Raw genomic sequence first — 12,764 nt, 5'->3', positions numbered from 1 at the left:
TTATAAATAAGTAAATGATGTAGTATATAATAAGGTGATGGTGTGTAGACACCAATAAAGTGAGGTAATAAACTGGAGGGGAAGCACAGTAGGTGTCTTTGAGAAGGTGTACATTTGGCCAAGACCTGAGGAAGATGAGGGAGTTAGGCATTCAGCTATCTAGAGAAAGAGCATTCTTGAGAGAGGGAACAGTATATATGTGTCTGGCAGGTGCAGAGGCCAGACAGAAGCCAATCTGGCTAACAAGCAGTGAGGGAGAGGGAGAGCAAGAGGAGATAAGTTCAGCTAGGTTGCTCTAAGGCCATATCATGAGGCCTTATAGACAATTGAAAGGAGTTTGGCCCTTTCTCTGGGTAACTTCTGAAGGCTTTTGATCAGAGGAATGACATGATTTGATTTCCATTTTTCCCAAACTGATCTGATTGCTGTTGAAAATAGGCTGGGAGCTGGGAGACAGGAAGCTATTGCAGGCTTTTGTAGAATACTGCCATAAATCATTCCAAGACTCTGGGTTCAGAGGAATTATATCACAGGACATTAAATGAATGAACAAATGAGCAAATGAACAAATGAGAGCAATATTAATGGCACATATGTTTCTAACTTCAAGAAAAATAAAATTGTGGTTTCTATAAGCCAGTCACGTCAAAGTATGATTCCTGGGCCAGAAGCACCAGCATCATCTGTATGCTTGTTAGAAATGCAAAATTTGGGGCCTCACTCATATCTATAGAATTAGCAACTCTAGGGAGGCAACTGGCAAGGCCTTCCAGGTGACTTTGATGCCAATATGAAGAACCACTCCTATAAAACTTAGATGGTGAAAATAGATGGACTGAAAGATTCTTTTCAGTTTTAGGATACTGGGTTTCCAAGTTCAATTTTTTACATTTATTTCATTTTAAAATTAACTATAGTCTTTGAGAATAATTATTTATAAGCAGCATAGACTCATGCTTACGAATAAATAGAAAATTTATAAGTAGCATAGTCTCATGCTTATGAATAAACAGAAAAATTTGACATTAATTATATCCCACTTCTCTATAAAAATACTATGGAAAGTGGTATATTATTTTTTTTTAATCCATGTGCAATAGAAAGTTGAAGAAAAGGAAAATGGATAAAATGGGGATGATAAACCCGCCAAGACTGGGGATTAATGAAGTTCCTCTTTTAGAATGTACATTTAGCTTTGAGCCTCTTGGGCTCAACATTTATAGAGTGAACTCAGGAATGAATTTTATACAACTCAGAGAAACAAATCCCAGATTTTAGGTTAATGTGAATCACCATGAAGCTTTCTCGTGGTCAAGTATGATCCAAGAGAAGCTCTGGAGCACCCAAGGGAGTAGATGTACGGTTTACTTTCCAGACAAACTTCTTGTATTTCACTTCACTGGTGATTTGGTCATTTGGTATTGTCCCCTAGATAAGGGCCTGAAGTCTTAAAACCAAATGAGCAGCTGGTAGGGTAGGATGATTACAGACATCGGAGAGCCAACCAGCATTCCCACCCAGATGGAATGCTGCCCCTTCCCTGTGGGGAAATGCTGCCAGAGACAGGCTGGCAAAGTCTGTGAGTTCCTCAGAAAGAGGCTTTGGATCTGCTTCGGCCCTTGCACAAAGAGCTAAGTCCCCAGAGTTTTATAGCCTAATGCCTGGCAGAAATGGTTTTGATCGGGGTGGGGTCGGGAGAGGAAGGCAGGTATATCATATTATGAGTATAAAGGACAGGATGTATTGAGAGAAAAGAAAATAGCATAAATGGCCAGAAACAGTTACAAGATAAACTAAAGAGGAAAAATGATGGTAAAAACAATGCACCTGGAATATGACAAAATTTTTAAAAAACAATGGGACTCAGTCTTAAAGAACACATAAATTGTCAGGATAAACTAAAATACCACAAAAGTGAATATAAATGATTGAGCTCACCTCTACAAAGTTCAGCTGTTGATGGCGCCTGGGTGGCTCAGTCGGTTGAGCGTCTGACTCTTGATTTTGGCTCAGGTCATGATCTTATAGTTGTAAGATCAAGCCTTGCACTGGACTCTGCACTGATATGTGGAACCTGCTTAGGATTCGCTCTCTCCCTCCCTCTCTCTCTGCCCTTTTCCTGCTCATGCTCTTTCTCTCTCTCTCAAAATAAATAAATAAACATTAAAATGTTTTAAAAATTCAATTGTTGATATTAGTATTATAACTAATAATGTTAATATAAATATATTAAGAAAAATAAAATTGAAGCAACTTTGTCCAAGGTTCCTCAGCTGATGACACCTACCTTTTTCAGGGTAAGGCCTTAACATGCTCTTTGAGCTATCACTTCCTCAGTTGTGGCATAGAGAACCTCCCCTTAATTTCCAAAATGCTGAAATTCTGTTAACATAAGTTCAAAATTTGGGGGGATCTCCAGGCCCAATAGTTGTATACTAGATAATCTGAAAGTAAAGTTTCTGAACCATCCTATTTCATCACCTTTTAAATGGAATTCACTGAGTTCAACTAATTTTAGCCATCAGTAGAAGTCTTATTTGATTTAACCTTGTATGGGTCTTTTGGGCAATTAAATTTAGGACATCTGTTAAGCATGTTACCTAGTGTCCCTTCTGTTATGTCCTAAGCAAAGTTTCTTTTCTCTATTTAGTTCTTGGAGAAAGTTTGCCTTTTTATACACAGCTTTTAGGAATTTTTATTTCTTCCTAAAACAAAATAAAGCCATGTAATCCAGTGTGCTTCTGCTTTTTCTTACTTATTGGGAACATTAGATCTAAATTCCAGCCTTGATTGTTTAAAGTATCAATCGCCTATTTCTAGTAACTTCTATTCATTTCCTTCAGAGCAGCCTTCTCAAACTGTAATCTATGTGCCACCTGCACCAAATTCATTTAGGAAGCTTGTTTAAAATGCAGATTCCTGGGGCGCCTGGGTGGCGCAGTCGGTTAAGTGTCCGACTTCAGCCAGGTCACGATCTCGCGATCCGTGATTTCGAGCCCCGCGTCGGGCTCTGGGCTGATGGCTCAGAGCCTGGAGCCTGTTTCTGATTCTGTGTCTCCCTCTCTCTCTGCCCCTCCCCCGTTCATGCTCTGTCTCTCTCTGTCCCAAAAAAATAAATAAACGTTAAAAAAAAAAATTTAAAATGCAGATTCCTGGGCCATGCCCCAAATCAACTTTTTCAGAATTTCCGGAGATAGAACCCAGAAATCTGTGTCTTTTACAAGTAGCCAAATGATTCTTATGCTTGCTTTAGTTCAGAGCTACTTTAAGGAATCCCCATTCTCTAAAGAATTCAATTACACCAGTTTTATATTTTAGTTAATCTGTAAGCCACGGTCTGCTTTTAAAGATGACTGAGACAGAACTCTTATTAAGGCACAATGTAACTTGAAGTATGAGGCCTAAATTGGAGCATGAAGCCATATACCGAAATCACTATGACTGGGGATTTGGAATTATTTGTATAGTTGGGATTGGCATGTTTATTTGGGAATGGCAAATCTTTCCCATTTGGAGCCCAGGCCATAGAATATATTTTCTCTGATCCACGAAGCAGTGATTTTTTTTACAAGAATAGGAAGAGGAGAGAGAAACCAAGCAAACCAGAACCTTTTGGGATGCTTTCTCAAACTACTCTCTTGCTCCTCCTTAAGTCCTTAGTTTCTCTTGGATATTCACCCTCTGTACCTAATCCTCCTCCATGTTCCCAAAGTAAAGTTGACAAATATTTTAGAAATATACCTAAATTGACATTTTGGTTTTTTAACATATGCTCATTTTATGTCAGGATGTAGATAGATTAAGCTATTTAAACACAGTTACTTATGTCCTGGGGAAGGGAAGTAGTGTTTATTAGGCTTGTGGCTGTAAAGTAGAGGAAACATTTACTGAAGGGCTATACATTTATTTTACAAATTAATATTTCAAGCTCTGGTGCATGGTGTATCTGATGGGTATTGTTAGTAGCATAATAACAATAAAACTACTATTATAATTATTGCTACTTCTAATACCACTAAAACTTTCAGATTTTCCTACTTTATGCCCGCTATTGTATGAGTGACTTATAGGTGTGTGTGTGTGTGTGTGTGTGTGTGTGTGTGTGTGTATGAAATAATATATCTCATTTAGTTCTAACAACAGCCCTGTTTCACTAGGCACTGTAAACCTCATTATCTCATGGGAAACTAAAAACTGAATGGGTTAGGTAGCATGTTCAACATTACATAGTTAGCAAGATCCGTGTTACCACCAAATGAAAGGTAAGTGAGATCATACAGGTCTGAAAGGAAGATCATACAGGTACCTGTATACTTTGCTGAAGTGACTAAGTCACTGAAGGCCACAGACAAATTTTAACAAGGGTGTAGGATATATGTTATATTTTAAAAGTCTATGTATAAAATTAAAAAGTGAGATTTAATGGTTTGTTTGTTTGTCATAGTAAATTATAAAAGGAGATCTATTGGTGAGAATCCATTACCAGTTTGGCTTATGAGCGAATTGATGTAAACATTGTTTCAAATATCAATTGCTGATTTAAAAGTTACATATAATGCCCTTTGAAATAATTATTGGTTTAACTGGGCTAAGTTATTGCTAAAGGTTATGGCTGATGAAATATGACATCAGATTGTTATTCTTAGGTTAATATTATGCCTTGGTTTAACATGCTAGTTTTTCATCTCTTCTTGTCTAAAATTTACCTTAGAAGCCACTGAATAAGGTTTATTGGTCTTATCTTAGCCAGTCAAATGGGGTTTTAGGTGGAGAGGAAAAGGAGCTAAAAAGGAACTAGAATGATGACCCATAACACCAAGGCAGATCACACGTTCCATTGGTCTACTTCTTTGGTCTTTCTGGTATTTGAAGAAAAGAAACAAAGAGGAAGAAAAGAGGGAGAGGAGGGAAGGAAGTAGGAGGTGAAGAACAGAAAGATGCTCTGGAGCTCTGGCATGCCTTCAGAAAGAGTAATTAAATCAAGGCTGCCAAAGAAAGAAGGGCCCCACCCCCACCCCAGGATCCTGGCAGTGGTTCCCGGCCCCATCTTTCCTTGAGCACACCAGGGCACCCAGACCCAGACCCACACCACCCATTTCACTCCAAATACCAAAGATGCTGGACTAACTTCACCTGTTTCCCTTTCTACACAGATTATGGAGCAAGAAAGCTGACACCAAGCCACATCAGTGTTCATCAGGGATGAGATATCTGTCAAGGATTTGTGGCAGAGTCGCTTACAGGAATAAAAACACAGAATTTCTTCTAGGGATAGTATAAGAACAAATGAGATAATTTCCAGAAGTGGCCTGAAGCTTTTCCAGAGAAAGGTGCTGTAACTATCTAAGGTACCTAAACTACCAGTGGTATAAATTTGTGTTTGTGGAAGGTAAACGAAAATCTCTATTAGCTAACAAGGGCAGCTGCATGAGGGGGGGAAAAAAAAGAAGAAGGCAAAAGAGTGATTATCTCCTTCCTTGCTAATATGTGTCTCCAAAGAGGCAAACACTTAGAGATGTGGCAGAGATGACCTCAGGGAGTGAAATGATGCCAAAGGCTATTGATGTAAGAAAGAGAGACTAACCCAGCTTTTTAGTTATTTTTCTTTTAAAAGAAACATCCATCCTGTGTGTTTAGTAAATTACCCAGGATTGTATTTACTTGAATTTTATTATATTTATTTGGTGATCGTAGCCATAGCTTAACTGTTTGCATGGGGTAAAGGACATCCAAATAAATATATGGTTAGTATTTGGTTGAAAGCTGGCTTCTGAACTGGCCAAGTTTTTGAACCGACCAAGGAATATTTACTTGTTTGGCGTATCTGCTGCAACTAGCTAGAAAAACTGTCTAAAACCGTCTTAGTCAAGGAGGATGTTTATTGAATATAACAGGCAGTGCAGAGGTTGTTTGGGTCCAAGAGCTGAGCGATCCGTCAAGAGCCCAGGGGGAGATCTGTCTCTGTGATCTGCCACCCTCAGTGTTCCAGCTTTGCCCTCAGAATGACATCCCTTCTGGTTTTAAGTTGACTGAAGTAGTGCCACGTATCATACCCTGATGCAATAAGGTCCAGGGGACAGAGAATTCTGTCTCTTCCTTGGTCTCCTTCTTAGGAGTGAACAAAACTTTCATAGACACTCCTTTGGCAGGCTTCCCCTCACCTATTCCTGAGGCCTATTCCTGAACCATTGATTGGCAAGGGGCTTAGAGATGGTGTGTGGAGTGGAATGGATGCTGGGGAGTTGAACACAATTTTCTCCAGTTTGCAAACATATAGTACAAAAATTCAGGAGCTAATAAAGCCAACAATTTGTCTATTACAATGTTATTAATTGTTATTAGTTAGCAGTTGTCTCTCTGTGCTTATAGCTGTCTGATAAAGACAAAGTCACTAGGAACATCAACTCCTAGAAACTATTCCAGGATAAAAATTGTTCTGATGACAGAGACGAGCTCACACTTTCATACTCAGCTATTTTTTTTTCCAGAGGTATGCCATTGAGTCCAGGTAAAGACAGAAATAGATCCTCTTATTAAAACAGTTAGCAAATCAATAAATAGCATTTATGTGTGGACAATCATGAGTTTAGCTAACAGGAAGGGAACAGTGGTAGAAAAAGTCTAAATTTCATCTATATTTGGCCATATAATAGTAATATCCTTGCTGTAGAGTTACTTTCTCAATAGGTTTAATTCAGACAAGAGTACTGCATCATTCCTTGACATCACAATGAGAGCAAGAGGTAATGATATATAAGAAGCTAGCCTAGGCCTTTAATTTATCTTCAAACAACTCTAAGGTGCTTAAAATATGTCAGTCAGTACGTATCCATTAGATGTGAGTTTTATGCTTGTTATTAATTCATTCCTGTTTATCTTCTACATTAAAAACAAAGGTGAGGACTATATTGCTCTATTTCTTAGATTGCACCACTCCATTCCTAACATGGGGCTATATACGTAGTAACCTCCCAGTAAGGTAGCAGACTTATCCTAATTCAATTTCAGAACACGTGAACTAAAAAATCCCATTTTGGGGCCCAGGCTATTTCCTGAACTATATTGATTCAAAACCTGTCTTCTTGACTCACCACTTTTACAGCTTGGGCAGATTATCCAACCTACTTGCACCTAGGTTTTTTGATCTCTAAAATGGGAATAACAAGGTTAAATAAAATTAAACGATTAAACCTCATAAGATTAAGTGAGTTAATGTATATAAATTATAGGACAGAGTACCTGAGACATAGTAACAGTTTAACAGAGTTTTGTCTATTATTGTTTAATTCTCAAAGCCACCTAGTTAGGTAAGCATACCAACCAGATGTTATTTCAAAGATCTTCTGAAATACAGAAAATAACATTTAATTCTGCCTTGGAGAATGCCCAGTGGTTATTATTATAATGTGCCAAATGCTCTGTATATGCCTTTAAAAAATCATTATTCTCTTTGTCACATACGTGGCTTGAAAATACAGTAAATACCAGATAATCACTATCCCAAAGTGAAAAGCCCTTTAGAAAATGTTAATAACTTTATTCAAAGGAAGGGTAGTCAGCTCCATTTTGTCTTTTAGATTATGCCATTCTATAATAGTTTCTCACTGATAACAAGAAAACACAGCATCTTTTCCTCAGCAGTGGACACAATCTTTCCCCAACAATTCGCTGTCTCATCATCAAGGACATAAAAATACACTGTGGATTTTTTCCCCTCTAATCTTTCAAGTTGTATGATACAGCTTTCCATCCTTGAAGATGGCAAATTTACAGCCTCTGACATAATTTTGTCTCCATGGGAACAGACCAGAACTAATTGATTTTGGTCTGTAACATAATCATAAAAATCCCTACAAAGGGAAAGAGAAACTATTGATATTAACAGGTTATAGACCAATGCAATTTTCCAACTGCTATTCTGGAAATTAGTCAAGGTAAGAACTCCCAGGCTATATGAGTAATGGAGAAAAAATACTTTTGTCTTTGCCTCAGTAATGCCACAGCATATCCAACTGTTTACTATGCCCTTTTCCTCAGATTCTGATTCATTAACAAATAGTAGCTTTGTATTCATATTTTTTGGTTTCACAGAGTTTCAGAAGCTTATGTTAGTATCACAGCATACAGATATGTGAGCCTGGAAAACTGAATCGAACTACATAAATGTATTTTTATGCAGTTATTTACATATAGCTTAGATCTTTAAAATCAAATCACACAATAGTAAGATTCAAGATAAAAATGTCAACTGTAATAGGAAAAGTCAGTCAAGAATAGAATGTGTGGAAAATGTTTTGCCTCAGAACAACAATTTGTGTTGTCAGTAGACGTTTCAGTGAAGGTTACTTAGCTTCTCTGTGCCTGTTGTTCATTCATTTTAAATGAACTAGTTGACTAATTGTCAAATCCAATATACGCCTTTTAATTAGCATCTTCAAAATTCCTCTTTTGGCATCTATGTAACTGTTCTGACTTCACTGTCTAATTTTCCTTTCCTTAAAAACTGGTAGTCACAAGAGTCCTACCTTTGATCTTCTGATTTTTTCCTGGACAGTGTAATGCATATTCTTATCTTCAGTTTCAACCAGTGATTCCTTAATCAACATTTTCTCAGCCCAGACGGCTTTCCTGATTCTCAGACCCATATTTTAATTACATACCCAGCTGTCTAACAGGCATCTCAACCTAAATAAATCCCAAACAGAATTTATTATCATGCCCTACAAACCCTTTCTGCTTTTCTGTTGGGTTAATGACAACTTGTGGTTTAAACCAATCTGGGATTGAGCTTAACCTCATAACACTTCTTCAATCCTCATATCAAAACATCATAAAATCTCATTGATTTCCTCTCTCCTAATTTTGCATTAAATACAGTCCTCTGGTCATGGTTTGTTTTCTCTCTAGCTTTTTGATGGTCTACTATCTTTCAAGCATGGTGTTCACCCTCTAGGGGCTTTTTCTCATTTAATGTCGCATTAACTCTATGAAATATGTGCTATTATTGCTATCATTATCTTTATTGTGCAGACAGGGAAACTGAAGATTATAAAGGATAAAACAAATTGCCCAAGGTCAAACTGCTAGAAAGTCGCAGAGCCAGGGCTTGAATACAGTTCTGACTGTAGGCCCTTAAATAGTACAGCTGTAGTCATATTCTCTTGACCTCTCCTTTAGATTCCTGGTGCCCAACTGTTTCCTTCTAGGGCAGTTCTCAAAGGGTGGTTTGCAGACAACTGGGGGTTCCCCAGTCCCTTTTGCGGGGGCAGTGAGGTCCAACTATTTTCCGAACAGTAATACCAAGATGACCTTTGCCTTTTTCACTGATAGCGCAAAAGTCACGGAGTGAAAGTGCTAATGTCTTAGCAGGAAGCAAGGCAGCAGCATCAAACTGTAGGACAAGTTTTGACATTTTCACTCCCACACACTTTCAGTAAGCAGAAAGTACCAGTTCACATAAGAACAACTTTGATGAAGCAGGAAATATTATTAATTTTATTAAATCTTGACCCAAGGGACATGTGTTTTTAGTATTCTGTATGATGAAACTGGAAAAAATACATAGAGCATTTCTGCTGCATATTGAAGTGCCATGGTTGTCTCAAGGAAAAGCATTTGTGTGACTGTGTGAATCAGAAGCTGAATAAACCACTTTTTCTTTTTTTCATGGAACACCATTTTCACTTGAAAGAAGAAGTGACAAACTATGGTTATTCAGACTCTGATATTTAGCAGATATTTTCTAAAAAATGAACAAAGGAAAAGGCTGTCACTTCAGGAAAAGCAAATGACAGCATTTGTTGTCAGTGTTAAAACTGGAGCTTTCAAGTGGAAATTGGAATTGTGGAAAACTTTTACCTGCCACTGCGAACTAGACAGCCTCCCAATACATTATGACTTTTCTCATGAGATCAATGGTGACATTAACGAACGTGACTTTTGAACGTTATTTAATGAAATTTGCCAAATTTTGGGAAATCTGCCTACCAGTGTGCCAATATTTTCCAAATGATCCATACACGGTACAGAATCCATCCAAAAGGCAAGATCAGTAAATAATTCCTGATACAGTTTCAGATTTCACATTGAAACTAATTCAAGCAATTATTATTTGTAGAGTTTTGGTGTGTATCAAAGAATATTCAAAACAGCCTGAAAAAAACAATTAAAAAACTCATTTTTCCAGCTACATATATATTTATTATGACGATTTTCTTCATCTACTTCAATCAAAACAACATATCTCAACAGACTGAACCTAGAAGCAGATAGGAGAATCTGGTTGTATTCCAGACAGTAAAGAGATTTGCCCAAATTTAAAATAAATTCCTGGGGCACCTTGGTGGCTCAGTCGGTTAAGTGTCCAACTTCAGCTCAGGTCATGATCTCATGGTTCATGGGTTCAAGCCCCATGTCGGACTCTGTGCTGACATCTCAGAGCCTGGGGCCTGCTTCAGATTCTGTATCTCCTTCTTTCTCTGAATCTCTCTCTCTCTCTCTCTCAAAAATAAAAATAAACATTAAAAAAAATTTTTTTAATAACATAAAAAAATAAATTCCTTTTTCTCACACCATTTTGTTTTCATCTGGGATAGCACAGTTATTTTTATTAAAAATGTGTTTTGTATGTAAACACACAAGGGCTTGTCATTATTAAGTTAATAAAAGTTTTTAAATCTTAATTTTTAATATGATAAATATGAATAGATAAGCCCCCCATAAACAAAAGTTCTTTGATATCATCAGTAATTTTTTTTAATGTTTATTTATTTTTCAGAGAGAAGGAGACAGAATGCTAGTGGGGGAAGGGCAGGGAGAGAGGGAGACACAGAATCCGAAATAGGCTCCAGGCTCTGAGCTATCAACATAGAGCCCAACGCGGGGCTCAAACTCATCAACCCCAAGATCATGACCTGAGCTGACATCGGATGCTCAGCCGACTGAGCCACCCAGGTGCCCCGATATCATCAATAATTTTAGGAGTCTAAAAGGGAGCGCCTGCATGACTCAGTTGGTTAAGCCTCTGACTCTTGATTTTGGCTCAGGTTGTTATCTCTTGGTTTGTGAGTTTGAGCCCCTCATCGGGCTGTAAACTTGACAGTGTGCAGCCTCCTTGGGATTCTCTCTCTTTCTCTTTCTCTCTCTCTCTCTTTTCCTCCCCACTTGTGCTCTGTCTCTCTCTCAATATAAATAAATAAACCTAAAAAAAAAAAAAGGATCCTGAAATCAAAATGTTTGAAAACCATTGTTCTAGGATCACCCCCACCTGTCTGTCCTTTATCCTGCCACTATCTTTCTAATCTTCAAATCAATCCCATCACTCCCCATCCATGGTTTACCTCAGCATGCTGTACAAGACCTTTTGTGATTTATATCCTGCCAGCGTTTCAGCCTTGCTCTAACCACTTTCTTTTGAGCAGGTTGGTCTCTATGAACTTCTTAGTTCTTAGTAATGAACTTCTTCTTAGTAATGAACTTCTTAGTTCTTCCAAAGCTCTCCCTGCTTTTTCTTATTTCTGGGCCCATGCACATACTATCTCTACTGATTTGTCTTCCTACCAACTTTCCTCCAACTACCACCACCATGCCAGTTGGTCAAATCACAATTAGTCTATAAAACTTTCTCAGGAAAACTTCTCTGAACCATAAACCTCCTCACCCTTGCCTGGGTAGAATAAATTGCTCCCATTTATGGAGCTCAGACAATAACCAGTCATATATGTACAATGGTATTATAATTATTTGTGTGAACATCTCTCACACTGGACTGTCAGCTTTTTTTTATGTTTATTTATTTTTGAGACAGAGAAACAGAGCATGAGTGGGGGAAGGGCAGAGAGAGAGGGAGACACATAATCTGAAGCAGGCTCCAGGCTCTGAGCTGTCAGCACAGAGCCCAATGCAGGGCTCGAACTCACCAAGGCGAGATCATGATCTGAGCTGAAGTCAGATGCTCAACCGACTGAGCCACCCAGGCTCCCCTGGACTGTCAGCTTCTTAAGAGTAAGAACAATGGGTGCCTAGTCCAAACATAGTGTTGACACATAGTAGTCTCTCAATAAATATTTCTTGCATAAATGATCCTAATCCTTCCAGGCTATAAATTCTCTGGTCCATCCCAAGAATAGGATTTTGGAAACTACAGTATTTTTATTGATTAACAGAGATGCATTTGGTTTACTCACACACATTCACACACACTTTGGTTTTTAGTCAAGAGATCATCTCCTCAGATCTTTTTTTTTTTTTCTTTTTTGTCCTTGCAAGGACAGTTCTAGAGAAAATTTGGCATATTAAATTTGATATATTTTAATAAGTTATAATGCACATATATTCATTAATAATATATATCCCACACCAAGGCATCAGTAGGAGTTAATTTTTAAAAGTCTGCTCTAATGGAAATGTGAAATTATGTAAGAGGTCTATATAATTGGCTCACAAAGAACAAGAGGGAAGAGGAAAAAAACTTAAAATCGAACTGCTTTAGAACTATGAGAGGTTTCTAAACAGCAAAGCTGCAGGAGAAGCCATGAGAAGGAATCTCCCCTCGCTATGATTTTTAATGTCTCAACCTATCCAAATATTGGGCAAACCCTACTCAAGGAAAAGCCTTGAGTCTGGAACTGATCTATGTTCCTAGGATTTAGAAACAATAGTGTGGCAGTTTCAAAGAGACTTTGTTACTTTCTTTTGGCCAAGACACATTCGTTGTGCTAGTCCTTGCCAACAGGAAGGTAAAGAATGATTTGTTTAAATATGTG

General features: G+C 37.9%; 1 protein-coding gene across 5 annotated transcripts in view; it reads left to right on the top strand.

Annotated features, from left to right (window-relative positions):
- Nucleotides 1-12,764, top strand: part of LOC112861444 (sodium channel protein type 3 subunit alpha) — a 115,453-nt gene that overhangs the window by 15,101 nt on the left and 87,588 nt on the right. For 3 of the 5 annotated variants that reach the window (XM_025924857.2, XM_086718791.1, XM_086718789.1), the window contains exon 2: nucleotides 5,154-5,348. The exons of 1 other annotated variant lie outside the window; for it this stretch is intronic. The gene's annotated coding sequence lies outside the window, so the exon portion shown is untranslated. The remainder of the gene's footprint in view (nucleotides 1-5,153; nucleotides 5,349-12,764) is intronic. One more of the 5 variants, XM_086718790.1, reaches the window with a different exon arrangement.

The sequence above is a fragment of the Puma concolor genome, chromosome C1 (genome assembly GCF_028749965.1).
Source record: "Puma concolor isolate L17-30 chromosome C1, mPumCon1.1.hap2, whole genome shotgun sequence".
NCBI lineage: Eukaryota > Metazoa > Chordata > Mammalia > Carnivora > Felidae > Puma > Puma concolor.
Note: the sequence above shows the minus strand (reverse complement) of the source record. Positions and strands in the feature narration are given on the sequence as shown.